This window comes from Falco punctatus, assembly GCF_963210335.1.
Source record: "Falco punctatus genome assembly, chromosome: 1".
Taxonomy (NCBI): Eukaryota; Metazoa; Chordata; class Aves; order Falconiformes; family Falconidae; genus Falco; species Falco punctatus.
The window spans coordinates 105,035,047-105,062,221 of NC_137580.1; the positions used below are offsets into that span (position 1 = coordinate 105,035,047).

The 27,175-nt window shown below is 43.1% G+C and overlaps 1 pseudogene across 1 annotated transcript in view; it reads left to right on the forward strand.

Annotated features, from left to right (window-relative positions):
* Window positions 1-27,175, forward strand: part of LOC308053813 (3 beta-hydroxysteroid dehydrogenase type 7-like) — a 59,611-nt pseudogene that overhangs the window by 29,048 nt on the left and 3,388 nt on the right. The window contains exon 6 of the transcript in view: window positions 1-27,175. This exon is cut by the window's left edge and continues 13,188 nt beyond it; it is cut by the window's right edge and continues 3,388 nt beyond it. The product of the transcript in view is annotated as a 3 beta-hydroxysteroid dehydrogenase type 7-like (transcript).

The following is a 27,175-nucleotide window of genomic DNA, read 5'->3' on the forward strand; positions in this document are numbered from 1 at the left end:
GAAATCCAAAAATGCATAAGGATATTGTATTGCCATTTTTCTGTGTGGATTAAACAGGATTCAAAGAGAGCAGGGAGTGAAAGGACTTACCCTGGCCGCATTTGCCCTCAGTCAACCACATTCATTTGTCAACTATATTCCTATGTCTTTAAAAACACATGATTTTGGTTCAAACTAAAGAAAGGTATTTATACTTTACATTGGAATTAACATGACAAGCTATTAGCAGATCATCAAGAACAAGACTTCTTTTAATGGTACTAATAAAAAGGGAAGTATTTTTTAATGCAGTTCCTAGGATTAATAATTGCCATTCTGACAGAGTCAGAATTTCCAGCATGAGCCGTTCCCTCCATAGCCACAGGTGCAGATGGATGAAGCAGCTCAGACAAGCTGAAGTTGATCACATTTTCCATGTAAAAGGGCACAGTAATTACAACTGATGAGGGTGTTGGAGCCAAAACTCTGGGTCTTGGTACAGGGGAAAAAAAAAAAAAAAAAGATTCGTAATCAACAGTGGTAGCCACAGGAGAAGTTTTAAAATCCTAATTTAAAAACACTTAACAGTAGCATGCTATGCTTCTACAATTACTAAGTACTAGGACATTAGAGGAGAGGTAGTAAGTGTCCCTGGAAAGTGCTGCTATACAGAGCGACTCTTCAGCTTTACTGGGGTTTCCAGTGCTCACACATCTGAAACTTATGTTTTTTCTTCTATTTAAGGCAGGCACAGAGAATTTTAGTGCATCTTCAAGATGAAGTGGAAGAGCAAAGAGGTTGCTGTTTAAGATTCAGTTTTGAGGACTGAAGTCAACCTGTAGGGGTAACGGCTCTACATCCCCATCCTGGAGTTAGAACACCCTTGCAAAAAAGAAACATTAAGTTTTATAAGTGCCTTTAAATAGCATTTGCTTTGCTGAAAAGGATGCAAAGATCTTGTCTTGCTAAATAGTAAATCTATGGCACGTAAAAGCTGAATGTCCAAACAAGTTCAGCCCCCAGTTCACAGAGCAGCGTTGTACCACAGACTGATTTTTGTTTGTCTAAGAGTGCTAAGATCCTTGGAAATCTTTACTCCTGGTTGTGGGTTCTGCATACTTTAAAACATGCCCTTGGTCTCTTCTAACACACTGAACCCCGAGGAGAAATACCAGTAGGGTTAGAAACCACCACCAGATATATTTTGAGCTTGATTGCCTGCATTATCTTAACACCCTATTGCTCCAAAACCTCTGAAAACTACATATCTCATCTTTCTATTGTTATTACACCCAAAGGATATGTCTACACCGCAGCATTGAGGTGCCCATGCCAGCTTTCAACAAGCTTGCTCTGGTACTGGAAACAGGCTAGCTGCAGCAGCACCCAGCACATTTCCTCTGCAGGCTAATTTACCCAGCTTCTCCTGCCCCGCTGAAGGTGGCTGTGAAAGAACGCAACGTGATCTTGGCTTGACTCTTCTGGCAACACACAAATGCAACGAGGCAACCACTCCTGATTAGCTCGCTCCCACACCATCTGTTTTCCAAGGCTACATGGACTTTCTGGCACAGAGAATCCTGTTTAAGGATATGAGCTTGTGTACAACAGTTTACCATAACCAGCAAAGCCGAGCTGACACTCCCTCCCTCACAGACAGCAACGGTTTTGCTTTTCTTTTTTTTTTTTTTTTTTTTTTTTTATTTCTTTTTGGTAACCCTTTGCCTATTTTGCATCGCTGGGTACCACGCGGGTATCACATTGCAGGGGGCAACTGCTGCTGAGATTTCTGCATGCGAGGCAGGTTTGCTGGCACCAAGTGGATCACCTCGTGGGCATGAGTTGTCACAGCCAAGCAGACACAGGAAGGAAAAGCTGATCCCTGAAATCGCAACAGGTTCCAGGCCACTCTGCGACAGCCCCGTTTAGCCCTCAGGTGAGAGGTGGGCTGCAGGGCGAGGGGAGCGAGGAACTGCAGGTCCCGCAGTGGTGCCCAGGAAGGCGCAGCCCAAGGCAGGGGGGCTGCATGGCCCCTCTCCTCACGCTCCTTCCTCGGCCTGGCAGCGATGGAGCAGCCCTAACACAATGCAGAACCCAGGCCAAAACCCATAGCCACTCTGTCTGTCTAACTACGTCTGGCAGTGGTGCAGTACATTATTACCTTCTGTAATTCCCCCAAGTTATTTAGGGCTGTCTCCTTATTATCTTGATATCTTGGCTCCCATAATAATTACAGACCCAGTTTTACAAGGGCAATTTTTTTTTTCTTGATTAGTTTCCAGGATTCTGTTGTTGCATCAAAGCTGTGCTAGTTTTTCTGTATTCCTGACAGATGTCTACTGGGGGAATTATAGAATGGGCATGCAAAGAGGAAACCATCTACGGAAACAAAGAACAGTTCTGTGAATTTAAAAAAAAACAACAAAAAAAAAGGAATTCTTCACACACGTGAGCATACGCACACACAGCTGGTCAGGTGAACACACACACTTTGGCACTTAAATTTCTGTCATTTCTCCCTGCTTTTGCCTATGGACAGCATATAGCGTGTTACAGAAGTGCTGTAAGAACATCCTCTCATCTATGCAAGTGTAAGGAGGAATTAAACACAATTTGCCATATCTAATTTCTTACTATTTCTGCTGAAACTCGTTGTCTCTAGCCAAACCTCTCAAAGACATTTTATATAGGAGCTAGTAGTTAATTACACTTTTCACAGAAAGGACACTAAGGTGAAAAGTAATGAAGTGGCTAGCTAAAAGCAACTTGGAAACCAGCGGCTGAGCTAGGAGTAAAGCAAAGGTCTGCAGAGTCCTTCCATCTCCACCACCAGCTCACCTGAATATTTGCTCTTCTCTAAACTCAGCCTACTCCACTGCTGCCTGTGCCACCAAGTCCGCTGTGCATCTGCTCCACCTTTACTTGCTGCGTGCCTTCAGCTTGCAAGCAGGATTTGGCCGAGAATAAACAACAACAACAACAACACTGGTTATTTGTACTACAGTGGTGCCTAAAAAAATACTAATTATCTATAACAGAACAGTGCCTGCAGGCCTCAGGTGAGACTGGCACCCCATTGTGCTAGGTGTTACACAAAACAGACTATAAAAAGATGGTCCCTGCCCTGAAGAGCTTACAGTCTAATTATGCAGGAGGAGTGGGTGGAAACAAGTTCAGAGAGAGAGAGTAACTGATTCAATACCTCCCAAAGCAGACCTAGCTAACAGTTCCCTGGCCTCTGAACTGGTGCCTAAACCATGGAGATTCCCTTAAAACAGGAGGGTCTTCGTCCTGTCTGTCGGCTTCTGCCTTGAGGCTCCCAAGCAGTTGACAAAGGCAACAGCTCCATGGCTCTGAAGCAGCCTTGGAAAGCACCTCTGTTCTCTTACATCGAGAGGTCAGGCCCCAGGCAGGGGTGGCTGAAGCTTGGCAGTGAGAACAGCCACGCTGCCACTGGCAGCCATGCCTGCAACCACCATTTTCAGCAGCAAGTGACCCTTCTGCCCGTCCCTCCGCCTCAGCAAAGGGTGCTTCCCTGAAAACCTGGGTTTAGCCACTACCAAAGGCAGAAAAGATTCGACTTGTAGGACAAAGATCTGGAATGGCAAATCCTGTATATTAAGGGCTGGAGATGAGTAGATCAAACCATGTGTCAAATAAATCACCCACTCAGTCCAGAACCGTACATGAAAATACAATTAAAGATTAGCCCATAGAGTGCATAACTGGCAATACGTCAGCTACAAATCATTTTAAAAGCATGTAGCTGATCTAGCCTCCTTAATTCCTTGAGTTGTTGATTCCAATTATCAGCAGCCAAGTAGCAAAAGGTTCTTTATCCCAGAAGATTTCTTACTTTTGGATACAATAAAAGTCAATTTATTCAATGATTACTAGGACATGGGCAGTTAATAGGTTGCACCTGTTCCTTTTCCCCTCAGATACTTCAGAGTGGATCCATTAACACATTTACAGACTAGACTTAAACAATAATAGCGCTTCTCCTTCTCTGGGGGTAACCAAACCAACCCACTTTTTGTACAGGGCTCTGGGATGTTTTTTACTATTACAGCTCCAGAGGAATTTACATAATTGGTTATGAATAATTTGTAACTTGTCTAAGAGTCTCCATGTAGCTATCTGATTTACTACAGCTTCCCACTCCAGAACCAGCAGAAAATTTTAATACACTTTTTAATTGCAAGATCATAATTTAGAGCATATCAGCGCTACCTGATGTAGACAGGACATGAGACAAACTCCTCTCCACAGCTTCCCCCCACACCTAGTGCCCAGCGTGGCAAGGCTGCTATCACTGGCAGGGCAGAGAGCAAACATCACTGTGTTCAGTGCAGACCTCTCTTCCCCTCCTTTACCTGCCTGCTCCAAATGATTTGCTTTTTGCAGGGAGGAAGGGGAGAAAAGCCTTCCTGGTTGAAGCATTAGCCTTCTGCTAGGGATGTTTGTGCACCTTTTGATATCTCTGTGCACATTTGTTCACTCCTTTTGTCTGACCATAACCCAGTAATGCATCCCTCCCCTCGGGTACGGCTGCTGGAACGTGGGGAAGCGGTACTCCCGGGACGGCTGGATACTCCAGGACCAGGTTTACAGGGAAAACAAATTTCCTTCATCAGGGCTGGGGTGCCGGGGGGGAGTGACATGTAGTGCCAAAGACCTGGATTTTGAAAGAGCAATCTGTGCACTCAAACTGCTTGATGGCAAGTGTTGCTTCTAAGGACTCTCTAAGGAATTTGTCCCTGTCGTGCTGGTGGGAATAGATATAATAACCTGATTTTGCACAGGTACAGATAAGTCTCTTGCCTCTGCAAAAATCAGAGAGCAATGCCAGTGGCTGGGATGGTGTATAGTAGCGCCCCTGGGTGCAGGTATTGGCCTGAATGCTACTTCCCACCAGGTTTCACTATGGCTCAAGTCCCTCTGGTCTGTGCCCGTGTGGATGCTCTGGTGCCTCAGTGCTGAGGTTCCCTTCGGAGATCTTGACCTGGGCCTGGGCAGTTGCCTTTGCTCAGGCACCTCATCTTCCAGCACCTGCAGGCACTACCTTCTTTCCGAAACCTCCAGCCAGTTTGAAAGAAATCAGCCGACAGATCCAAAGTCACTGAACACCACAGACTGACTGTACTGGCTCTGTTTCCCAAGAAAATGGCACTGAAAAAAGATTCTTCCACGTTTTCACTCAGTTGGAAGAAAGTATAAAGCACAGGATTGCAACAAACTTTCTCTCATTTTTTCCCTATATGAAGTTTTTGCTTCAGTAAACGGAATTTAGGACTGGGTCACTGAATCAAATCATTTGCTCCCACAGGAAACTTCTTCATGTAGCCCATTTAATTATTAATATTTCTGCCCCCCAGTTCAACAAAATTATGGGAACACTCCTAATTTGGTGTAATTTAAAGCAACTGTTAATTTTCAAGTGATTCCAACTGGCATTTTGTAAGACAAAGGACATGCTGCTGTGCCTTACAAAATGCTGGTTTAATAAAAGATGCTATATCTCTTTCTACAATTTTCACTATCTAAAGGGTAAATAATTGCTTAAACTCAGTTTTCAGTCAAGAGAGCATAAGCTCCATTGAGGCAAGTCCCCAGTGAGACTTAAGCATATGCCTAAATGCTTCTTTCGAATTACAGACTGAACAACTAATTTGCGTTTGCTATGATAGGTCCTTTACTGTAATTTTTCATTCAGTTACATTTTCTTTTTAAAAAAATTAATCCCATCAAACTACTAAAAGAGCCACCTCACTTCCTTCATGTTTCTTCCCAGCATTTATAAAAACGATGGTTTATTGTCCTGAAACCAAAACCATTACAGCCTGTCAAAACCTTTCTGTAAGGCGGCAGCTAGCTGAATAATACATTTCACATTAAATTACACAACTGTGTCATTGGGCTAACATTAAAGGTAAGTCATTAATAAAACGAGAAAATAAAGTGGTCCTTAATTATACAAGACATTAAAAGGCTGAGTGTTTTGCTTCTGCAGCACACTCACTTTGTGAGAATAAACGTTTGAAGACCAGTGTGAACTTTTCTCTGTGGAAATTACAGCTCAGAGATAATCCCTTACACCCGTTAATGCAGCCCGTTGCTGCAAGATGTGTCCTTAGGCACCTTCTGATGACTTGGTGCTAGTCCTATGGATGAAGCCAGTTTGCACACCCTTGGCTCACAAAACATGGGTTTTGCTATTTATGGGGGACATTTTCAAAAGACTCAGATGAAAACACTCTGTAGATAAACCGCATTCGTATGCTGTAAAAATAGGGCATCTTGGTGCTTTTGACAAACATCCGAATACCCTTTGGACATCGGAGCCTAACAAGATAAAGCCAAGGGAGCACAGAGGGAATCCAGCCACCGAAAGCTCAGCTTTTGGGGCCAGGTGTAGCAGTAACAAGGACAGCGGCAGGGAGAGAGGGGCACTTGCAAGCACATGGCCACTTCTGCATCAGCGGAGGACAAGAGAGGCACGCTGCCCCTCCTGCTCCCCACCTGCCAGGCAAATCCACACCAGGGCAGCCCTGCAGCCCTGCTTCAGTAATTGAAATCAGCCCAGGACAGTACGTCTTCTGCAAATCTCCATACATAATACTTTCTTTGCCTTGCAACTAAAAGCAGAAACCCCCTGGAGCCTGAACTCCTATAGGAAAACCACAGATTTAAAGCTTTGGGGACTTTCGCCAGTTTTGCCTGCAAAATATCTTTCCCCAGCAGAAAAGCAATCCTCTCTACACTTCTTCCTGGCTCCTCCTTTACCCTCCAGCTTCCAGAAATGCAAAGCTACCATTTTGAGAACACGAATCCTCTATCACTCCTCACGGGCTGAGCCAGCTGTGCCTTGCGGCACACGACTGAGAAGCACCCTTTTTGGTGGCTCACTGGGCACCCCCGAGGTGCACCTGCAAGAAGAGCGAGCTTTCTAGTGGAAGCCCTAACATATTTCCACGCACGGTTTGATGCCAAGCAAGCCACACACGGTGCTCACCACATGTCCGCAGTCACCACCATTTGGTAGCTGTGGAGTGGTCACGAGGAGCGTGCTAAAATAAAGTAAAGGCTTAGGAAAGGAAGGGTTAAGGGCAAACAGGAATATCCGTGACTTGCTTGTACTAACCATAAGCCTTCCCTGCCCACAGAACCACGGGTAAGCCCAGTTACTTTGTGTTAGCCTGCTTTTGAGGACTTGAGTCAGGTAGGCTGTGGATCCTTCCCCTGGAGGGGGGGTGGAGCCCAAGTTCTCCAACAGAAACAAATTAGAAGGAAAATTTCCAAGGAAACATGAGAGGCTGTGAAAAGCGATGGTTTGTGTGGAAAATTTTTTGCCCTGTTTTTCCTGAAAAACTAAATGCCTAAAAACAAAAGTACTTTGGCCAAACCCCTGAGTTTTTCAGTATTTGAATTTCTGAACCGTAAAAAAAGAACTTTTCTTGGGAACCGTAGATCAAAAAAATCCCCCGAAATGAATTTCCTTTTAGTTCTCAATTTAAATGTCTGCTTTATTATGGCACTAATTCTAGCTTTTTTCTTTTTTTTAAAGAAACAAACTATTCAGCATTGCAGTTATACTGAGAATCAGAAGACCTATGTGTTGTGGATACAGCCTTTCATCAAGTAGACTAAAATTTTCCACAAAGCTTCAATGCTGAGAAGCCATCATCTAGGGCTTTGCCTCACATAGCCAAATTGGCCAGGAATTCGTTTGTAAAGAAAACATCAGGGAATTAACCATAGGCACATCCCAAATCATGTCTCTACAATCTAATCAACTGGTTTTCTTTCTGTAAATGCCCGTAGAATATGTGCTACATTTTACAGGATACTAATAAAATTTACAAGCTAAAAGACAATTCTTCCCATGGAGCACAGCGTCTGCCCCCACTTTGCACTTTCTGGGCTTCAGCAGTGCAGTAGAACAAGATGCACAGGGTATGTTGAAATTAGTTTGCAAACTGAAGGGGTGTTTGGGTGATTTCCTTGTGTGAAGGCACCCTCTCTCTGGTGCCTGCTAAATCATCCTTGCCAAACAGTATTTACCCCTGAAGCTAACAAAAATACTTTGAAGAGCAAGTCTCAGCATACCAAGTGTTAAATATTTCACATATGCAGGGGTAGCCTTCACGTTAAAAGTTGTCTGCTTTACCTCAGAGTAATTAACACATTTGAACTGTCCTGGGGTTAAAGAAAAACAAACAAACAAAAAAGAGCATAAAACCAAAACAAAACAGAAAAAACCCTCAATCCCAGTAAAGACCAGACACCTGAAGTTAACCGTGAAGTTCATCAGTGTTAGCCCCAGGAGAAGGTAAAGGGCCGGTTTTGGTGGATGTCCCTTCACAGTAAAAGCCTGGGCTTCCTTTTACTATGTATAAAGTTTTGCTGAACTCGAAAATAGTCATGCCTGAGTAAAGAGAAGAAAAAAAGGAATAAAAGAACCTTGAAGGGGGCAGCACCATGTACAAAGCAGCAAGAGATGCACACCCCGAGAGGGCCAGCTGGGATGGGCAGGACCCGCCACCGTGGGATATGACAAAGCAACACCTTCATCTATTCTTTTCCAGTGACACACTGTGAAAACCAGCTTGTGCCAACCCATCTCACGTGCTCAGTTCTTTTGCCTGCTTGCCTCTCTCGGCAGCATGTTTCCTGCTCCTTGGGGGCGATCAGCCAAGTGAAAGGAACACATTTTTTAGGGAGTCCCCTGCTAAAATACTAACAGCATCTGCTGGCTGCATTTCAGATCAACTTCCTTTCACCTCTCACCCCTTTGAAACACTACGGAATGATTCATTTGCAGATTCTGTTGTATTCCCATTGTTAGTAAACACTTACTCCTGTCTGTCCGTGGAGTGGTTTGGGAATTACTGCACGTACGCGCACACACACCCCCCCGAAGTCACCCACACTCTTCTGCAAGAGACGCCTTTACTAGGAGGCACATGGACTGGATGGGAGAGCAGAGGGCTGGGGACTGTGGCAATTACTCAGAATAACAGTCTGTGAGCCTTGGGCTTTCAAGTGGAACAACTTTGCATTAGCGCAGCATTTTCCATCATGACTGAGAAGAAAATCAGTTGGGAAACCAAATAAATCATCAAGGCCCCTGTTAGCGCAGCCTGAATGGGGCTCTCGGGACAGGACTTCCACCAGGTAGATGAGGATCTCCTGGGGTCTTCGGCACAGCTTTGGAGCCGACAGCGGTGCTGAGCTGGAGCCTCGGTGATGAGGGGCTGATCAATGGACCAGCACTACCGCCTGTATCGCTGCCAGGCAATTACTGGAGCTGCACTCGGCAGCATTACTGCAAGCTGCTCTACGGAGCGGCGCTGGTATTTGTATTGCTGCCATTTCATCAGCAAAGTGACACTGAAGTCTGTCTCCCTGACAGCTGATCAATGAGGAGGAATATAATAATCATAATGTGGTGTTTTACAGGATATGGGCCTTTAACCCAAGGACCTCAAATCCCTTTTCAGACGTTCATTAAGCCACAAATTCCACATGCACGGAGATGGCCACAAATACCCAGATCACCATGGTACTGCAAACTCATCTATGTTCTTGTTGTATAGATGGGTGGTCACAGGCTGGGTTAAGTATCCTGGTCTAATTCCCAGTGATACTAAGGGGGGTTGGAAATAGGTTCTTAATACAGGAAGGCTAAAATAGGATGGGTTCTCCAAAAAGGTTTCAAGAAAACCCTAGCTAGAGATAGCACAATGAAAGCTAAAACATGCTGAAAAGAAAAACACACCTGAGACCAGGTTTGCAGATCATCCTTTTTAAAACCTGAGAAGTCAATGACAGACTTCAGCGCACAAAAGAGAAACATGGAAAGCCTTGGTGAGAGCCAGCACCACTGATGCTTCAGCAGGACCATGGTCTCACCTTCTCTCTGCTCCCTCACCACAAGAGTATCCTCCAACTTTAAAAGTAGATGAAATCCAGGCGTCTAAACTCCCCATGCTCTCATGTATCCCTGCACTCACATCCCACATGTGGATTCAGGGTCAGCCTCAGCACACTGAGATGGAGCTTCAGCCTCCAAATCTTTCATGGTGCTTTTTCCAGCAAGTCTGTCAAAGAGCTCAGCTAAGGTATTATTTCCCTGAGCTTCCATTCAGTATCACCATGCCTAAGCAAGCTGCTCAGCTCAACAATTCTTGTTTCAAAGTTATAGAGGCCAAGCCTAGCTAATCTTTCTTTATAATCCATTCCCCAAATCCCTGAATAACTTTGGTTGCCCTACACTGCCCCTTCTGCATTCTCAAACGTGCGACATACTTCCCCATAATAAGGTAACTAAAACCGCACACAATAGCCTACGTGTTTTATTTCACGTTCCCCACTGATTAATGCTGAATGCTTCCATACAGTATATCCACACGCTTTACACTTAATGCTTCAATATATATATATGTAGTGCAATAACCTCGTTGCTTTTACTTTACAGCTGCCAATTTGTGCAGATGGCTGTAGTGTATTAGTCACCACTCACGCTCCCCTCCTCCTCCTCCTCCCAACAGTCTTGTTCTCAGTCAGCATTTCACATGGCATTTCCTTTCAAGGTATCTATGGCTATTTTTGGCCTGAGAGTTCCTGGTATATTAAACGCAATGAGCCACATCCTCAGCTGGTGTAAATCTGCACAGCCCTAATTCGGTCAGTGGAGCTGTGCCAATTCACGTGAGCAGAAAGCATCTCATAAGTCAGTTATCAGACCAATATATTAAGGCAGCTTATTTAAACCACTTCTGCTTTGTTTTTATTTATTTACAGATAACCCACAGCATGTAAGGATGATGGTCCTGCACCACAAAGTATGGGCTGACAGACCGACAGGGACAGGCACACAGACAGGTCGGCTCAATTCACCATCACACCACCACAGTCCGACACTACTCTGCTATTAGTGGAAAAAAAAAAACCTTCTCTCTCTGGTCTCCTTTTGCCTGAAAAGCAGTTTGTTTAAAGCCCAGAATGGGTGAGGACCATTTTTACGTATAAGGGGAAAAAAAAGCATAGCTAAAATTGACACTTGCCACACCTCCCCATCCTGAACTGTTTCCTGGCTGTGACATCCTCTATTTCCTGTCCAAAAGCCAATTTTTAACCAGTCTCTACCCTGGCTTTTCAGAGCAGTCTGTTTCATAAAAGGTCTTCCCAAATGCCTGAGAATCTGGCTCAGCAGCAGCCCTATGTACCGTGGCTACAGCCTAGAGACACTGGAGAGGAGCATGGCACAAGGGAAAAAACCCAGCCCATTAGACTCTTGCCTCAGTTCCTTAATGTTTTGAAGTGAATGATTTAGGCTGTAAGAAAAAGCCTCCTGACAACAAGATCTATTAGTGTATGGAATAATCTTCCAAGGGAAGTGATGGAAACATTGCTGCTTGGCACACAGCTAGTGTTTGTCCAGACTAGTTTTTAAATATACAATCCTAAGTTGGCAGAGGAAAAGTCTAGTCGAGGTAGTTGCTCTTATCTATCTCCATATTCCAGGATAAATCAGGTCATCTCCTTTGTTCTAGTCTAAAAATTGAGGAATGCACTTAAAACAATTCATGCAGTTTTAATCAGCTATGATCTCCCTTTTATGATCCACATGGGCTGTATCTTATTAAATTAGATATATCTAGCTGTTTCTTTTTAATCATCAAGTTTTTCTAATATAAGGCAGCAGCACTGTCTAGCACAGCTGGCATGAGCTGGGGCTATGAACACCTTCAGGTCTCTCTTTGGCTATGCCCCAGGCTCCCAGGCAAGTAAATAAACCCCTCACTTAAAAATAAAGTAAAATAACTCCCTAATTTGTTTTTGTCACTCAGAGAGCCTGGGACTGACTTTCAGAGGTCATGAGTGTTCATGGTGCTGGTCAAAGTCACTAGCTGAGGGGAGATGGGGTAAATTTATCAACAAAAAGGACTCAAAGGCATTTAGATACCGCAGCACTTTGTGTGGCTTGAAAACATAAAACAAGGCCCATACTGCAGGATGAATTAAGAGTGAAAAGCACCGCATCCTGAAACAGAGATTGGGAATTTCAGCCTTAGCATTATTTTACAAGTGTAAATCAGAACGATAATGCTCTAAACTGGAAAGCGGGACCAAGCCCTGCAGTCCCCTGACTGACAGCTACACAGAATTGTGCTTTCAGAAAGACTGGTACTCCCTGCCCACCCACACCCACCCCTCAAAAAAAAAAAAAAAAAAAAAAAAACAAAAAAAACCAAAAAACACAAAAGGATAAATAGGAACAGATTATATTAGCAAAATCCTTTCTGCCAGAATGTGAGGTCTTCCTCCCAGTGCAGCACACCCCCCTCCCTCAGATAAGGGATCACACACACATTATCAGTAAAGGCAATGACTGGGGGCCCCTTCGACATTGTTCATGCATCATCCCACTGGATAGAACACGGAAGCAGCACTAGAAAATGGTGTATTTTCCCTCCCAAGGACTCTGCATGTGATCACAACGCGTGACCATACCACAAAAACAAGTGCTGAAGGGTACGTAGGTATGATTTTCTTTGTTTTGTAGAGCAACAAGCACCATGAGGCTCTGATCCTGAACAAGGTCTCTTGGGAAGGATTTGTTCCTTTCAGTACAAAGAAGACTCAATATGACAGATCACTAACTTATTTGGCTGTCCTTAAAAAAAATTGCCCCCAACAGAGAAAACTTCAGGTAGGAGGCTCTATGAGATGTTGTCCATTTCTTATACTCTAAATTATTCCTTGAATCCACTGGGAAGAACTTTTTAGCGACACCAAATTGTTTGAGAAGCAATAAATATACATTCAGATGAACGTAAAAAAATGATAAATAAGATACGAAGCAGTCTCTCCAGCAACTATAAATTTAGCCAGAAAGATTTTTTTTTTTTTCTTTCTGAGGCCTCTGTATCAGATCTTATCTCCTGTAGGAGACTAGTTTTCTTTCCCTCAACTCACAAACATTCATCCATTGTTTTGAAAATGAAAAGCCTGACAGCAGAACAGGACGTCCTTTTAAGAACGTGTCTGATACTAGAAAGTCACAGGAACTCTGCTATTGCTTAAGGTTCAGACCACCGTGATTTAGTTCAGAGTCTGCACCATTCCTCAGTGTGTTGTACAGAACAAAGTAACTGCTGAAGTTGGTCAAATAGTAACTACAGAGGGTGTAACAGGTCAGAATGCAGGTAAGATGCAAGGGATTTAATAGAGGGCACCCTCACACTTGGGGCACTGAATCATTTTCTCAAGCAGGGACGAAGAATCAAAAACAAGGCATGTTTTCTTGGCTAGTTACTTTGTAATCTACTGCTGCTGGTATGGGTTTGCAAGCTTCTTTCAAACATGATAGCAACGGAACTTCACCAAACAAAAGCAGATTAAAGCCTGGTTATTATCAGTTCTACTATGTAGCTGCTTCTTGTGCAAAATAATTCCTAACTTGACATTCAAAAAGACAAATCTACTAGTCTCACCCCATTGAAGAGGTATTTGCAAGCATTGCCTATTCATATTTTTGTAGCTGGAGCACTACCGCATTTAACAAAGTAGTTTTACCCCTAAAGGTATACATATGGATCTTAAAGTTCTCTGGAAAGCCAAAGCTATTGGGGGCTTCCTGAACTACTTGTTATCGCTTTGAAGCATCTGGCTGGTGGTCAGCTGTTTCATGTTACTAACTTCTACATTTGTTTCTGAAGAAATTAGCACAGCTTCCTTCAATGCTACATTCTGCAGCGGTTTTGGTTTTGATTGTAACATCTCGTCGTTCATCTTGAAATCAAAGTCATTTATGGAAGCTGCAGAATTTTAATGTTCCTCAGACTCAAAAGCATTTGTTTAACCACCACCAGACAAGGAGATGAATAAGAGAGACTGTCTGCTCTTGATTTAGTGGGACCAGATTTTTAGAAGAGCTCAGCAACCAGTGTACGTCTTTGACACACTAACTTCTTTGGACAGCCTGGGTATTTATTACGGTGCTTAAATGAGAACGACTCTCATGAAAACCATGACCTTAGTGAGCTGGACAGTTAAGACACATAATACATTCCTATATTTCCATCCGAGGGAGGGAATTTATTCATAAGTTCAACCTGCAATTTAAAAGCAACTTTTGATTCTTATTATTTCTGCATCAGTTTTCTTGTTCACCCAAAAGGCCTGTCTACATGACTGTTGAGCTATGAGCTGTGTTTAAGAATCACTGCCTAGTAAAAAATGATATGCAGGACAAAAACAAAGAGACAGGATCTTCTTAGGTTACTTTTGTTTAAGCCCTACACAGAGAACAGAATAGATTAAAGCAGTGGGAAAATAAGAGATCAAGTCTTGTGATGTGGCATAGGGTGCTCCTTCCAGCCAACCGCACTTCATTTTTCTCCACTGATGCTTCCAAGTGGTTTTCTAGGATACCCCTGAGCAGAACTCATTGTAATAACTGGAGGAAATAAACTAATGGAGAATTACCGCAAGGTTCATCTAAGAGAAGTTTTGATAAACAACACTTCCAGGCTGAGATATTCAGCGCAGCCTGAGGAATGTGGACTTTCCCACTCCTGTCGAACTGAATAGGTTATCTGTACCTCTGAGTAAAGCTGGGAAGTGGCTGCCACAACCACCAAAAGCAATTCTGCATTTCAGGTGCAATCAGAGATCAAGTACCACCCTTAAACTGAAAAATTCTGACAAAGAAAAAAGGTGAAATGAAAAGCATTTGACCGATCCAGCTAGCGTCGCTAACCAAACTTGGTCTCAGGAAGCAGGCTCTCGGGTGAGTTGCAATCTTTGTGCTCCCAGTCTCAGTCCAGAAAAATCTTCAGGTGGAGGAGACAGAAAAATGGACAACAGTAGAATCACAACCCAAATGCCGTCACAGACAGAGAGGTGTCCCACATATGTGCAAGCCATAATGGAAGCGTATAGAAGTCCAGGCAAATAATAATAAAAAAAATATCATATTGCTTCTGTCTAGATCCTCCCCAGGCAAAGTCCTCCCTTGGCAAAGGGATAGCTCACCCCTGAGCATTATTTAAGTCCTTTCCAGACCAAGATTTAGGCAAACCTTAACTGGTGCATGGGCTTTAGGCTGGCTGGCTGTGCGGACAAAATGTTTTCCACTTGAAATGGTTTTGAAACACCACCGACACCTATATAGCCACAGATCCATCAAGTACTTCTGTATCTTTAAAAAGCAACACACACACACCTGGCACTCTAAACCCGCATTCTACCTCATTTGTACCCATGGGATGCTGGTGAAGTCATCATGATTGCACAGGATAAACGAAGGTTGAAGTTGGCCTGTTTAAATTAGGATTATTTTTTTTAAAACCTGTATATTCTTCCCATTGCTAAATCTTTTACAGAGGCTACTAAGGCAGAGAGCTGCTGAGCTAATCCTCTTTGACTCCCTGCCATCCTGGCAGGTACAGCAAAGCCTAAGGTAAAGTGGAGCATCAAAAGGAAAATTAATGTCTTCTAACAGCAATTAGAGGAAATTATTTAGATATAAATCTTGTTTTATATCTTCTCATACTTGTTTTTCAATCTTTCCCCTTTGATTTTTTTTTCCTTTCAGGCTTTTCAGAAAGAAACATTTAAAATCCCTCCTGTAAACCAGTGGCATAATTAGCTGCATGTTACACCTGGTATTTTACTCTTCTACAGAGTAATTCCTTTGAGCTTTCTTTTTTACTAAGCCCCGAGGTCTCCTGAAACTGAATCTACTTGTTCTCTCATCCACTGGCTGACAGGAGTTTGAGGGGAACCAGAACCCGGGCAGAGAGAGCGAGGTGCTCTCCCACTCCCCGCCAGCTGCCGCAGTGGGTGACCAGAGGTGCTAGGCATGCCCAGGGCTGCCCACGGCAGGCAAATGCACCTCCCGGTCACCCGCGCTTGGCCTCCGCCGTGGAGCAATGCATGTAACCTAATTGTACTCTGATAACATCAAACAAAGTCTCTCTGATCCAGCACCTGGCAAGCCGCCATCCTATCTGGGGTCTGATCTGACAAGCTTGCCGATTGATCAAATCATTATCTGGTAGTGTAGGTGTATCGTCTAACACGAGCCAAATTCCTTCAGTTGCTTCTTCTCTTTTCTAGAGAGGATACAAGGCTCCAGCAGGCTCCTTCCCCTGTGGTACAGGACTGATGGCTTCAGCAGCATCTTTTACAAAATGCAGAGTGGCTCACGTTCACCCAAGGGAGGCTGTGCTTTTTGCTTCCTGAACATAGAAGTTACTTTGCCCATAGCATCATCATAGAAAACTTGCAAAAACAAGGAAAAGCAGTTAGCTCTTCAGTGACACAGCAATCCACATTTCCAGAGACAGACAGGCACAGCTAAAACTGCTGACCCTCCCGGTTTTGCCACATCCTCTGAGCTGAAGTCATGTTGTACAGAAAGTGGCGCTGGAACTGTGGGGCTCCCTTTCCACCTCCTTGCTACTACTCATGGGATGACATGTTGGTAAAAATCTCAGTTATTACACCTCCGCAAAACTGATCTCCACATGCACCCTCTGCCCCAACCTAGGCAGAAGGACATGCCTTTCCCTGGAAATACATCCCTGTTGCTGCTCACAAAGGACACCACCTCACATTCACACTTCCCTCGTACAGCATTAAACTCATCGCAGACAATCTGGGGACAAGTTTCCCTCCAAGCAGGAACACCCAATTGCTACCATTTTTGGAGGAGGCTGAATTGGACCTTTGTCTGGAGCTGAACAACTGCAGCTAAACTGATCAAGACTAGGAGACTGAAGATACCCAAGTTAGATGATGGCAAGGCCCCCCCACAGACTGCAGATCCCAGAAGGTGACCCTTCCTTTTGAGCAGCTATGCTTCTGCTCCCACTGGAAGAGGGCAAGTAGAGCATGGTGGGGTCCAAATTGGCCATTTCTCAGAGAAAAACGGGGGGCCGTCAACCACACCGCAAACCTCTGCAGACACCACTTGTCAATAAGCTCACTGTGAAGCCATTCAGTTTGTGACATATCCCTCCATCTAATCAGTCCCACAGGAATGAAGATGACATAGGTGGATGCTTTTCCTAACAACCCTTTTCCTCCTTTTGTAATCTTCAATCTCAGAGTTAAAGGAAGGGCTTGGCAGGGGCAGGAGATGGTATATTCATTTTAGCACCACCAATACAGGTCAGCATTTCATCTGGCCACCTCGTGGCTCTTCCTGGAGTCCTATATCAAAGTAAGCTACCCAAGGTAATTTATTTAGTTTATATGCTTTATTTTATCCACGTAAATCATGAAACAAGGTCCATAGGGAACAGGCACTCTATACTTCTCATAATATGTAACTTAGTTCCCCAGAGACTGAGTATGTACAGAACAGCTAATAAATGGTTCAAAAAAACCTGGGTCATTAAATCTCATTTTATATCTTCTTGTTTCCATCAAAGTGTGCAGGAGTGGAAATTCTCTTTCCAAGACAGGCTCCTACTTTTCAGCCAACTGGGAATAGAGCCAGCTGAAAAGAGAGAACCCCACATACAGCACTGACAGCTGTGCACAAAATTCATGAGCTCAAGAGACAGACTGCTGCAGAGACAGGTGTCCAAGATCTAAGTTTAGCTTGAAAGATTAAAACAGCATCTACAAAGAATGCATTTATTCTAATCCTCTCTATCCTAGAAACTACACATGCATCACTGATGTACGCATCCTGGAAACATTTAAGATATGTCTTTCTTCTGCAGGATTTCATCCCATTGTGTTCAGGGATAAAATAGGTTAGTGTTAAGACCACAGAAATGCACAAACCCAGCAGAGAGAGATGTTCCTGCTGTCTGAGGAAGGGTTGCAAGCGGTCAGGATCTACAGTTACAGAGCAGGTAGGACTCAGGCTTGCGCAGCAATGACGGCTGCCCACCCTGGCAGCAAGCAACCCCACCCCAGATGTTCTCAACGCAGTGAGGATGTCTTATGTAAATAAGAGCTGGGAGGCAGATCAGGTGTGGTTCTTGCAAGACAAATGTGCTTGGGAATTATGTATGATTCCATGTTTAGCTACCCTGGTATAAATCCAGAGTAATTCTTTTGATCTTAAAGCAGCACTGCTCTAAATATACATTAAATGGGAGAACATACCCACTTAGCCTCAGAAGAGCCAAAGGTACAGGAGGACTCAGCCTCTGCTCCTCCCCAGTGTACCTACAGGTTTAGAGAAAGGCTCTCTCCCCCTCACTGGCGTAACTGAGTGAAGAATCATTTTCCTTGTAACATACCATAGATACAGCAGAGCAGATTTTGATGCCCTAAGCTTGTATTCTCTAAATTAGAGACAGTATGGGAAGGCAAGGAACAAAGGATGAATCACTTAGTATCATGTGATATAGCGCAGTTGCATATATAATTGTCTATCAATAAAGGCAAAGATTATCATATGTTAATACAAAGAGAATTTGATAATCTGGAGGACAAAGTGATGAAGTCAAGAACAAGACAGGCTTAATAAACTTCACCTGCTTCACTCAATAAAACAAGGGGCAGGTGCTCACCCTTGGAAAGCTACAGAGTAAATCCTGGGTTGATAATGAGAGATTTACAGATTCTTTCCCCTCTGTGATACAGAACATATTGAACCATAACGCTGGAATTTTTAGAACAATTCCTACGCCCAAAGACAGAAGAGTAATGGAGGGCGGGGTATTTTAAAAAGACAGAGTCAGTGTTTAAATACAGAATTCCCCTAGATCTTTAATTTCCACAGATTCAAGAAAATTCCCCAGTTTTGTTCAGGGAACGGAATTTCACGGTCATGAAAATTTGCAAATACTTGTTTAATTCAGCACTTTCCCATATCATTTCTAAGATCTCAGGGCAAAGCTGCTCCTAAGGCTATCACAGAGATTACTTAGTTGGCGCCAACCAGCGCAAAATTATAATACGTGGCTGGAACTGCCATGCAATTCTTGCAAACAGAAGTAATCTCTATCCTTGCATCATCAGCTCTACCAAGCAGAGGGTCATGTGATGGGTGCTCCAGACAGCGTGGGGGAGGACAGAAGCAAGTAGGATGTTTTTAATTTATGTATTTAACATATCTGTAATGGGCACCTGAGAACTGAAGCTGCAGAGTAACTTTTCTGCAGCCTCTGGGAAAACCTCTTTAGGGAATTGGCTGGACAGAGAGGGGGGTGCAGAGGAGAGGAACAGAGCACAACTGCAGCCGGTAGAGAAACCTGCCTATGAGTAGTCACAACCACACACAACCACTGAGTTTATCATTTTGAACATCCCCACAGCATGCAGGAAAAACCTCTTCCTGCCGGGGAAGAACTCCCCTATATGTTCTTTACCCATCATTCAAGATTTGGTCACGTTCTTCCACCCCTCCAGCATCCCAAACACCTAGGAAATAATAGAGAGTATTGCCCCTGCGAAACGCCTGCGCAGTGGGGAAGCGCCATCCATCCAGACTGCGCAGAGGGCCGTAGGGTGCACAGACTAAGGATCTTGCCTCAGACTCCTCCAGTAGGAGCGTGGCAGACTTCCAGCATGTAGTACTTTCACAGCAGGATCAGCTTTCCATGCTGAAGAATGGTTTGGAGGGGGAGCCGTGGGGAACTCCATGGGCCGTACGTCAAAGCCTCCTCCTAGGGCTTTCCCACAAGCAGATGGCAAACTGACTCCCAGTTAGCAACTCATCACAAAATGAAAAACATCTTCCCCTTCCCTTCTCATTCGGGACAGGCTCATGTGTTAACTGTTTAGCTTTGTTTACAGGCTCCTTGGGGTTGGGCCTTTGGTTTTTTGCAGATTCTTGCCCTCGTACAATAGCAGACCCAGAGAAAAAAAGAATAACAACGATAAAAAATAAAACAGTCCAACACTGAAATTCACCAACATCGCTTGGATTTCTAACTACCCAAGTGTTTTGGCTTTGCTGAGGTTCCTCGGTAAGTCACAGATGCTTCTACCCTCTCCGTGGCTTGCCCCCAGGATCCCAGGAATTTGCAGCCTCACCACAGCTTCAGGACATAACAGACCCAGGAGAAGTCCCATGCCTCACAGCAGCCAGGCTCTCCAAGTAGTTTCCTCAGAAATAAGAGATTAAAACTTGAAGGGAAGGAGCACTAACATTTGTTTGAAAGGGAGAAAAACAGCCTGGGTAGCAAACCTAACAACTTTGCCCCAGCATTAAACCCCAAGAGTCACTCCACATCAAGAAAAAACAGCTGGTTCATCCTTCCAGGGCTAGGGACACCATTACCATCCTGCTCCACCCATCCCATGTCAACACAGGAAAAGCAGACCCAGTTCAGCCACCAGACTCATTCTTTTCTCCTCCTACTCAGTAGCATATTACAAGGCCACCAAATTAAAAGGAATGTTCTTTAATTCTTTAGCTTTCAACCCTTCCCTTCTCAAGCACTGAGTCTTTATAGATTTCAAACCAGTTTGACAATATATGGTTCTTTGGCGTACATGTGGGTTTTGGAGTAATATTTAACAACTAAATTAGACGTATGTGTAAAATATACACAAGGGTGTCTAGATATCAGGTGGGGTATTATTACATAAAGGCAAAACCAAAGACCATTTATATTACAGTACACAAAACCAGCACACAGATCTGCGCACAGGTACACTGATTATAAGCGAACTAATAGCTTGGGCATTTTATGCAGCATTATTCATGACTTTCACATTAAGCCATCCATATTCTTTTAAATTCCATTTTATGTTAACCATATTATTTTTAATCCATGCCATTTATGAGGCTTCAGTGGAAGAGGTCTGCAGTTATGTTGTGGTGAAGCCTCTGTTGCATGGCCACAGACATGTGTGGTGCAGGACTGCTCCATTATGCTAAGCAGCCAGCCATGAGCGCATTGCTCCAAGTACAAGATCATCATCGCTTCAGACAAAGCACAGTGTGGCATTAGCTCAGTGTCCTCGTTGTTTGTCTGTGTTCCTTGCAAGTAAGAAGTAGCTCACTGGCCAGAGGCCAGTGCTCTTCAAAACCATCTGCAAATGGCCTAATCAGAGCCATGATCTGCTCTGTATACTCAATTTGTTGAGTCACATCAGTTTGTTGAGTTTCCTCTCCCATTAGAAATACATGCAACTGCCGTTTTCTAAATATATTAACTCTCTTCAGGCTATTTTGTTGTGTAAACAGAAAGACAAGTGACTAGGCACTGCAGGCAAGAAATTGATGTTCACATGGCCTAAACTCTTTATAATTTCACCAGTTTTGTTACACTAGTTTTATGCATCTTTCCTTTCACGATGCCATTTTGAGAATTATGCTGTGCCCTTTTTTCTAGACAACTCCACTTTAATTGCAGTTGGAAAATAAAACAATACACTATGCAGGGGAAAGACACTCTGCAGTTAAAGCTGCACTTCTTCAGCCACGCTCAAATATCCACCCAATACCCAGAATACCAATGGAATTAAACTTGCGGTTGCCAAAGCCACAGTTTACCAGTGGTCCCACCACTATCCTGGGACCTTTGCTCAATTAGAGATCAGAGATCTTCCCACTACTGCCAGTTCTCCAACCCTGTGTTCCTCCAACCCTGTGTTCTCTGAACCATGTCTGGAGCCAGCACAGGCTCAGGGCACAGAAGCCAACCCACAACAATCCCACCATTCCCACTTCTCACCACTCCTCCCCAGTTCTGCTTCTCTCTGCTGCCCACAGGGAAAAGCAAGCTGGCCTCAAAACAAGTCCTAGGAGGGCCCAACTTGCAAATTAGGAGGGCAATATAACTGGCTTTGCTGCAGGCTGCCAGAAACAACACTGACTGGTTAAGGTAACTTCAAGGTCAACATCAAGTACTGCTGTGGACATACCCTTTTCTCCTGAGTTTTCTGCCAGTATCTTCTGTCAGTCTCTCCCCATCACTTCTGTGGAGTACAGTCATCTTGATTGTTGTTGTCCATCCCAGAACTGGCTCATTTGGGACAGGGCTCTGTACACTGTTTGTGAAACAAACCATAAAAAAGGATTATTCATAGGCTGCTGCTTTGCAGGATGTTTTCCATACCACCATGCACAGCTTTTGCAAAGGTAAAGATTTTCAGCTTTCTTCCCTCTGTACAGTAAAAACTTAAGGCCAATATTTGTACCTTTTTGTGTTACAAGATCACAACCAAGCTGCCAATCATCTGGCCAAGAGGGTTATGCAAGAGTCAGGTTTACAGTAAAGTTGTACAAATTTTATAGCACCACAAACACTTTAACTACCATGATGCTTAAAAAACTCAAGAGCATTTGGAGAACAAGGAGAGTTATTCAAGCTCCACACCATTTTGGCTGCATGTTTTCCAGGTGTATGATTTCACCACATGGAAAAACACAGCTATTGCCAAAGTGAACTCATAAAAACCTTTGATGAGTAAAGTTTGGATAAGCACAAATCATTTGAACCGACAGTTGGTCCAATTCTCAAAGGAGTTTGGCAGACATAATATAATTCGTGGTTTCACACACAGGCCTTTTTTCCCCTCCTCCCCCCATCTTCACAAATTCGGAAGATGTTGTTCTAGAAGGTGCAATGGGTTGGGTTTGCTATGTTTTTCTTTTCCCCCTGAAGGGTTAGGCACCACACTATTGCAACTCAGAGCCATTTGGAGCTGTGAGTAAGCTAGCAAACAGGTTTTCCAGAACTGTGTTTAGATAGTTGCATGATCTGCCTAATAGACATAAAAAAAAAAAAAAAAAAAAAAAAAAAAGAGAAAGAAAAAAAGAAAAGAAAAAAATTAAACTCTAGCTCTCTCACCACCCATTTGCTAGCAGGCAGGTAATGTAAGGCAAATGCTTTAACAATCTCTTCCTCTGACACATTTGGACATGTTATTTCAAGATGTGTGGCGTCATTTAAGGCTGTGCCATGAGATAACACAGTATTTACATCTCTGGGCTGGGAGCAGTATTGCTACAGCTTTTAGACATTATTGACATATATTTTCTTTGATAAACTATCAGGAAACTGTCAAATTCATAACTGAGGTAATGCCAGGGACTAAGCAATCCTACACGATCCAAGAGGCAACTCAAAATAACGTTAGAGAGCATAAAGACAATGAAGATGACTCCTCTTCCAAACGGCTTTTGTTAAGCTCTATGGAGAAAGGCATTCATTTACAGCTTATGCAGTCTCTTCTCTATCCAAATGGGCAGATCTGACAGACAGCAGAGGTCTTCCTGATTAACCTCTCCATAAGCAAAAGAGCAAAACTTGCTTGATCCTTCAGAACTGGGGTGAAACTCTCATCCCTTTGAACAGAAAATTTGATACTTACTGGTAATTACTAAGGTTTGGATACTTGGATGTAAAGATTCCCACATTTTGCACTCCATGACGCAACCAAGGAACAGATAGAGATTAGACATTTAATTTCTATAGTATGAATTATAATTTTCAGTAGACTTTACGCAACTCATCTTCAACAAGTCGCTACATCATCTTACACTTGGGTGAATGGACTTACAGCAAATAAGTAGGGCTTTTCCCTCATTTTTCATTTCATGATTTTTTTCAGTTCAGAATGATTTGTAAACTGATGCTTGCCATTTGTAACTTCCAAACATACACACCAAATCTAAAGTATTCAAGTGGCCTAAAAAGAAACTTTGAGTGGTCTCGCAAGGTGCCTCTGTCCCTTGCTCAGACGTATAACATCAAACCAGTGCAGCAACACAGCACGGATTTTTGAAATTCACCCTCCTTGCAAGCTTTGCCATGTTTTCTTTTAAGCTTTTCCAGTGAATGCGCCTGAAAATTCATGCCTGCAAATTCACTGGATGGAATAATCAGGGTAAGCAGATGCAAACTGAGAAGCAAACTCCAAAAAAAAATAATAAATTTGTTTGCTTTTTAAAAAATGTTTAGTATTTGCACAATTTGTCACAATCCTCCCGTTCTTTACCCTCATAAATAAATCGTGTTTCCTCCTACAGGAACTCCATGGATGTGACAGAAGTTGCCCTCCTGCAAGTCAGAGGCAAATAGGAAACAGAAGTACACACAACAATCTCAGAACAGCACTGTCTTCTCACATCTGCCTACAGCAAGGTCCTGTTTTCCAAAGCAACCACATGCATAGTGGTGTTACAATTGCCCTTCTCTTTCAAAACATCCATATTTGAGCAACCTGCTCTAGGGGAATGCGTGCCAGCCTACGGCAGAGGGGTTCAAACTAGATGACCCCTCCAACCCAAACCATTCTATGTTGCTTGGGCAGTATGAAGCCTCAGGTGTACCGCTTTAACGTCTACATAACCCCCACGCGACAGCTGGTGCGGTTGCAAATGAGCTGGGCCTTCCTGCTTGCCATAGGATTTAATACTGACATACTCCCCTTGTCTTCAATCAAGCCCCTAAGTCGTAACATGCTTCCACGTTCAGCTTCTTGGTTTGTTTTTAAGTGATCAAGCTCACACAAGCCTAACGATTCCCTTCAGTTTTACAAGCATATTCATGTTCGCTGTCAAACGCATGAGTTAGTTTTCTGCAGGCTATTGCAAGAGAGCAACCATTAATTACTGCAACTGCACAAAATGCTTTTTTATTTAGAAATGTATTTCAAAATGTTTTCAGTGATAATACCATCACTCTCCTAAACTAGGTAGTCACTGGTAAACAGTTTACCTGCTCTGAATTTGTAGAAGGTGGTGTACTTTGATTCCCTACAGAATACTTCCTCAGCCCTTCCCTTTGCCTCCCGTGTAAACTGATTTTTACCTTTTTTTATTCTGTGCCTTAAGAGGCTTAATGGAAGATTTCCAAACATGAGAAAGTGTCTTAAAGGGTAACAGAAACGCACAATTACTCATTGCCAAAGCTTTATTTGATCCATCGGAGAGAAGCTCAAAAATATGGCTTCCACCAAGAGCCCTGGGGAGAGCCGCTGCCCTTCACGTACTCATGATGGCACCAGAGCTGATGGCTCAGGAGTTTAGTTTGCAGTCAGATACCTCCCTACTGCAGCTTTCAAAAAAGTCTCAACATCATTAAATGCTGCTGAGCATGATGCATGCTTTTGATAATCCCGCTTTTGTTTAGCCATCTAAATTGAGTTCTGAACACCTTCCAAAAAAAAATAAAAATGCTACCCCTCTCAGAAGAGACCCCAACGCTCCAGCTTTCTAAGAAAAAGCAGTTCAAGAAACAGAAACACAAGATTTAGTTCATTGGTTTCCTTTATGAAATGAAACCAATATATATTATTTATAGTTACATTCAGATATTGTATATTAATATCTTAAAATTTATAAAATTAGTATAGTAGAGAAAAAAAATCTATAGTCTCCCAGTAAGTTATCCCTTTCCAAGGAGTCCCATGTTTACACTCATGCCAGCTATTTCTTTGGACATCGCTGGGGACTGTCAATAGGACATTTCCCAAGACAGTAAATAATCACAGGCTCAATCCTTGAATGAGATTTCACAGATATAGAAACTACGTAAAATCATATTTCTCTAATTAGCTATTAATCAAGCACCAGCAAGTCAACATTTAAACAGCTGAGACCAGGTCCTGGTTTTAGAAAATTGCTTCTACTGACAGTGTTTTAAACTTTTCCTATTGTCCTTCTGCAAGAACAAGGTATTGTTGTTATTGACAACTAAAGAAAAAAACCACCTTTTCATCCCTGGTTATTCAAAGGACCCTTTATTTCAGGAAAAATAAAAAAAGTAGGCTCAAAACACTCCTTTTTTGAGTTTGAAGACTGGTTACAGGGCAACTGAGACATCATTCCCACCGCTGCTCAGAAGATGAAGGACGAAGACAGCCTGGAAATGGTGGCTCTGAGATGTCAGGTCTCCTACTGCTTCTGAGTGCATTTCTAAATAGGCATGATTTATGCAAATCTCTGGTTCAGGTAACTTATGAGAAGTTCACCACTCTTATGGACACTTCAGAGATGCACTACCAACACAGAAGTCATGATAACACCTTACATAGCGACGGGCTACAAAAACAGCTAACATCATTCAACACAGGCAATCACTAACGCTTTCTATGAAAATAACCCCTACATTTGGCTCGCCAAAGGGTTTTAAGCAACACCATACTGCCCAGTTTCTTTCAGTTTCACTTTTTGTTGGTTTGTGTGAAATCCTCAACCCTTACAGCGCACCTACTGACTTCCTGGGGTTTGTTTCTATCCAGTTATTTGTCTTTTTATTTATGAATGAAAGTATCCTTAGGCAGAAGGTGGTGTCCTGTTCGAAGCAGGCAGAGTTTCTCAGCTGAAACTTTTATCCCTGCCCAAAGACAACAGGCATATTTGGGTCAACAAAAACATTGCAAATTTATGTTGGATTTGTCACTTCAGCTGAAAAAATAATAGTCATCAGCCTGAAAGTGCTTACACATTTTCAAACTGAAATTATAAAATTAGTTTCAATTAACAAGAAAAGATTTCAGGCACTTTAATGAAAGGAGGCATTATGCATTGAATCAAACAACATATTTTATTCAACCTGAACCAATTCTCTCATTTGGTCCTTTTGCTAATACCACCATCCTCTCCTGAACCTAGGGGGCTTTTTGTTTTTTAAGAAACATTTTCCTTGCAGCTTTTTGAAGCAGACTTCAGCTTGGTTTGTTCCCTGCAGCATTTCAACTCTTTCCTGCCTCTTCCAGGACAATTTGTGCCTACCGATATCAAGACTACTGTTATTTAAAAACCAGAAGGATTCTTGCTGGAAAGAAAACTCACCCTGGTAAGTTCAGGGACAATCCAACAGGTTATAAATCTGGATAATACAACACTGCTGTGGAAGGTGGGGTTTGCCCATGTCCAGCTTGCCAGGACAGGAGCCTGTGAACACGCACCTTCCTTAGCCAAGAACTTTTTGACTCATTCCACCCAAGCAAATAAATGATCCTTAACTTAAAAAAAATAACATCAGATCCCCCTCAGCCACTCTCACCCAAGGGTCAGAAACTACTTAAAACACACTGATGGATCTGAAGGAGTTTAATGGTCTGTAATGACAGATAGAGCAACCCTCCAGCTGGAAGTCACAAAAATTAAGAGTAGGCACTTCACAAGATGTGGGCAGAGGGATCCCTTCACCCATTCTTCAACGGAGGTCTAGCTCATTACCTGCCAGATGGATGCTAACATGTTCAGAGGGACTTCTTGTCTTGAGAGGGGGTGTTTAACACACCCTCCCCA